This window comes from Quercus lobata, chromosome 11 (assembly GCF_001633185.2).
Source record: "Quercus lobata isolate SW786 chromosome 11, ValleyOak3.0 Primary Assembly, whole genome shotgun sequence".
NCBI classification, from domain to species: Eukaryota; Viridiplantae; Streptophyta; class Magnoliopsida; order Fagales; family Fagaceae; genus Quercus; species Quercus lobata.
In genome coordinates this window covers 26,633,171-26,638,068 of record NC_044914.1, presented here as the reverse complement: position 1 = coordinate 26,638,068, position 4,898 = coordinate 26,633,171, and the positions used below count along the sequence as shown (strand labels likewise).

At 32.0% G+C, this 4,898-nt stretch overlaps 1 long non-coding RNA gene across 1 annotated transcript; it reads left to right on the top strand.

Annotated features, from left to right (window-relative positions):
- Positions 1 to 3,257: 3,257 nt before the first annotated feature.
- Positions 3,258 to 4,308, top strand: LOC115969614. The gene is made up of 3 exons (XR_004087016.1): positions 3,258 to 3,525; positions 3,859 to 3,949; positions 4,127 to 4,308. It is a non-coding gene; the product is annotated as an uncharacterized LOC115969614 (long non-coding RNA).
- The last annotated feature ends 590 nt before the right edge of the window (positions 4,309 to 4,898 follow it).

The following is a 4,898-nucleotide window of genomic DNA, read 5'->3' as shown; positions in this document are numbered from 1 at the left end:
TTGAGTGTTTAGTTGGAGTGATTTTAGAAAAGAAAATTGGTGGGGTTCGGGTGTTGAGCCCGGGCCCACCAGAACTCTATCTCCCCAAATTGGGAAGAAAATACTGACGGAAAACAAGGAGCTTTGCTCCTTTCCGTTTTGGACAAAACTATCACCGCAATATCAACATTAATTTTTTGAACTTATCTTTTCTTTCTTTTTCTTTTTCTTTTTTGTTTTTGTTTTTTTCAATGCTGTCTCACTTGTTTCTTTTTTCTTTTTTGTTTTGGGTGCTCATCTAGTCATGTGTTTCTTTTCTCACCGGTTTTGGGTTCTTGAATTTTTTTCTGCTATTTTTTTTTTTATAGAAAAATAAAGTGTTTGTGTTTCTTTTCTCACCAATTTTGGGTTCTTGAATTTTTTTCTGCTATTTTTTTTTAAGAAAAATAAAGTGTCCATTTATACACAATTTCTTTAAAATAAAAATATAATGTGCTATTTTTTTTATTATTTATTTAGTAAGGATATGATTGTAAATTTATATAAACTATATTTTTTATCCTCTCATTTTTCTCCTCAACCAAATAAAAGAGTTTTCTATTATTCCACTTTACCACCCCCTTCAAAAACTATGAGAGAAAATTAAAATTCCTTCTATTCTCACAGTTTTTCACCCTCTTTTCGTTTTCTATCATCTCATCCTCCAACCAAAAGGATCGTAGGAGCTAGAGGTCTCTCTCTGTCTCTCTCTCTCTCACTCATTACCGGGTTTCAAGACATGAGAACCTTCCAGCAAAACAAAGATTCTAAGCCTAACGAAATATCATCTACAGCGGAAACTATAGGCCAATGGGGTTTCAAGGTAGAACAAGAGATACGTTTAATACACACAGAAAGAACAAGAGTAATAGGCCTTATATTTGATATCTCTTGCAACGTACTGGATCAACAGGGATAGGATCTAACCTCAATTTGTTGTGCTGCATGATAACAGCAGCACACGATCAAGAAGAAGTTTTGCTCCTGATCCAATGAGATTTTGAGTTTTCTATGACCATTCTGACATAGAGTACTCCAAATTCTTGGAACTTTATAGGCCATTCTGACAATGAACATACAATTCGAGCCACTGGACAGTAAATAAACAAATGCACCACAGATTCTAGAGCCTCCTATAACCTAACACAGCATGAACTAAATATCCTCTATCTCCAATCTTTTTATTGATTACCTCATGAGTTGGGATCACATTCCAAGCAATTTTTCCACACAGAAAATGCCTTGAGCTTTTCTTGCATTTTTGAGTTCCAAACGTCATACTGGTTTGATTGAAAATATGTGAAGGGTTAAAAATATTGTGGTTAGCGATGTAATTGGGCTATGATCTTATCAAATGAGAACTAAACAAACTCATTTTTCACAAGTCGGAGCTTTGTAAACCCAAATACGTACAGTAGCTAGATTTCCATTCTAAAATGGTGGTAACAATTTTACATGGTATAGTAACACCCACAAACACATACTAGAAAGAACCTCAATTCAATCTTCCTTACGTGTGTGAGTGTGTGTCTATTAGCCGAAGGAAAAAAAAAAAAAAAATTCCTTCCGTGTCAATTTTTTTTACTCATTGAACGAATAAATAAAATTAGAATATGAGCCATCCAAATTCTTTTAGATTTGTGTGCTTTACAAAAAAATTTAGAGAAAACTCAAAACCAAATTGTCTTTCTCCTTGGATTATCTCCCAAACAAAAGTTCATATATTTTTTCTATCTTGATTTCACGCTATAAAGTCTAGCAGGCATCTTTTAAAACAGCACCCTCACCCCCCCCCCCCCAAAAAAAAAAATAAAACCTACTTTAGAAACTCCATATTTTTTCCAGAATCTTCTCATCGGGCCAGAACCACCAAATTATATAAAAATTCAATTCCTATAGTTTTGGTGGGCAAGGAATACAAAAATTTAGTTTTTTTTTTTACGAAGAAAACCATAAATAGGATAACTAGAATAAAAGGATAACTTTTCTCTTAAAAGAAGGATAATTAGAAGGATAAAGATTTCCTCCAAACCGGGTTGGAGGAATCTTCTCCAACTTATTATGTGGTGGTTCATATAACCATCTATATGTATTAAATCACATGACTCATTAAATCATTTAAATAAGTCACATGATTTTTAAATAAATCATGTGACTAAAAGTACACATGGATACTCATTTGAAATGCCATGTAATGGGTTGGAGGAAATTCCTCCCAAATTGGTTTGGAGGTAAACTTTGTTCTAATTAGAATAAATAACCAAATTAGGATAGAAATTCGAGAAAATCTTGCAACAGGGGACCATTACCGGCCCCTCCCACCTCTTTTTATAAATCATATTCAATTTTAATCTATGATGTTTGTTTCATGATAATTTGCTCTTTATTATTAGGCGCAAATCATCAATTAATTCGAATTCGAGATCTCTTATTTAATAATAAGAAATTTTATCAATTGAGTTAACTTGAAACTTATAATAAACCATCACCCTTTATATGCTTTGGAAGGTGAAAAGCTTCATAAAAATTCTTCAATTAAAAGTGTTCTATTTAGGGCAATATCTAAAGTAATATTGAGATCATTTCTATTACAAATTCATTCATTTTATGATCCACATTATATATCACAAATCTAAATGTGTATTTAATGTCACACCAATAAAAATATTAAAATGAGTTGACACAATAAAGAATAAAAATTAAAAAGAACTAAAGAATATTAAGAAACGACGAAACAAACTATACGTCTGAATCAGTTGACCAAAATAGGGTCTAGTTTTGTATGAAGTTTCCTTTTTTATAATGTAAATAGAATAGATTCTGGGGTTTTCGGCGGTGGCCAATACACCAAATTGTTAGATCAAGAACAATAATATCTTATTATAGGCTAAAGGAATCCTCACTTTTAATGTGAGCTTGAAACTCAAGCATCGGCTCACATGGTTCCCAAGTGTTTCAATATCCAACCCTTTAACAGCGAAACTTCAAAATGAATCAAAGTTCCAAAAGAAAAAAAAAAAGCACCTGCTTTGCCATCTTGCCATGTGATGAAAGAGAGACTAGTCCCAAGTCCCAACTTCTACATTGATTTTGAACTTAGTTTCTCTGTCTTCCTCTAGAATTCACCAACTAATAAATTAATTTTTCTTACCTATTAAGTAATTACTTAAAATATAACATAGTATTATTTTTGTTGGATAGAACTATCTGGAATATTAACTCTCTCATAAGGCAGAAGAAATGTCATCATGATGGCAGAAACTAGAAATTATATATTTTAGTTGAATTGTGGTTCTGGACCTTTCTTTATTCTTTCCACACATTATATTCTCAAACTTTCTCCTCCAAGACTCCAAGTATATAGATGCCAGCCTATAACACCTCAAAAACTAAACAATACCTACCTTCCAATACCCTCTAAGTGACTATCTCTCTGTGGTGTTGTATTTTTGGTTTGCATTTCAGAGATGAATGATCCCAAATATGGCTATCCATATGCCAATCAAGGTAACTTCATCCTCTTTCTTGTCCTTACTAGCTTCCTTTCTTTTATTTTCTCTGTTATGTTTTATATGTGGTGGCCAGGGAAGGCTGTTATATATAGCTAGATTAAACATTTTTTTTTTAATTTTATTTCAATTATTAACTTAAATGAATACCCCTTTAAAAATCTATATCTCCAATGAAAATCTTGCTGAATCATTGGATTATTTCTCAACTTGCACTTTGTTATTGTTAATTATCAGTTATCACTATAGAGGGGATGTTATATTTTGGTAAAAGAAGAAAAACAAAAATGGAACATGTTCTTATTATTTCAATATGCAATTTTGAACACAGGCCCTTATCAAGGACCACCAGTGGCGGCACCTCCTCAGTACTATGCAGCTCCACCACCACCTAGGCGAGAACCAAGTTTTCTTGAGGGATGGTGTGTACTATAAACTAGTTCTGTATCATAATTGCTTCTTTGTTATATATATAGTGTATTTACCAAGTGTCTCTTTTATTCACAAGAATATATATGTAGTAATATATATACAGGATATCCTGATGATCGTGACAAATTCTAACTTTTTTTGTTTATTTGATTTGTCTGATTTTGCAGCCTTGCAGCTTTATGTTGTTGTTGCCTCTTAGATGAGTGTTGCTGTGACCCATCCATTATATTTGTTACCTAATACTTTGTATACTACATGTAGAACTATATTACCTTGTATATGTGAAAGGGTCTTATATATATATTCCTCTGTAATATACTTAATACATATTCTGATCAGTTCTAATGCCCTTCTTGTTGATTTCCATCATATTCAGGACATTCTTTGGATAATGATAACTTATTTTTATTGGTTTTTTTAGTTTAAATAATAAGTTATTATATACAAATACAGTTGTACCTTAAAAAAAAAATGCAATGTTTAAGTTGATAAAAATAATGAAAATTCTTAGTTAATATTGTACCGTAAGATTTACAATTTCTCTTCTTAGAGAGAGAGAGAAGCACAAACGATTTCAACGAAATCTTTTGTGCATCCATGTATGTGACAAAAAGTGGGAAGCATTACGCATATTAATAGTATATATCTAATTCTTCAACGAAGGTCTCAATCAGAGTGGATAGATAAAGTGGATTCTCCATCTATAAAAATATTTTCCTTTCTCTTTAATTTGGAAAATGGAAGATGTTATGGGCAGAGAGAATCTCAACTGAAGGGCCTGATGTCATAGCTTTGCAAACTTCATGAACACCTCTCCTTTTTTTTTTTTTTTTTCCTTTCTATTTTAAGTGTAATTATATTAAGAAATAAATTTTTTAAGCACAAACGAGTCTTGGAAACTAAACACCCGGCCCATGCATCAGCCAATAATTATCATAC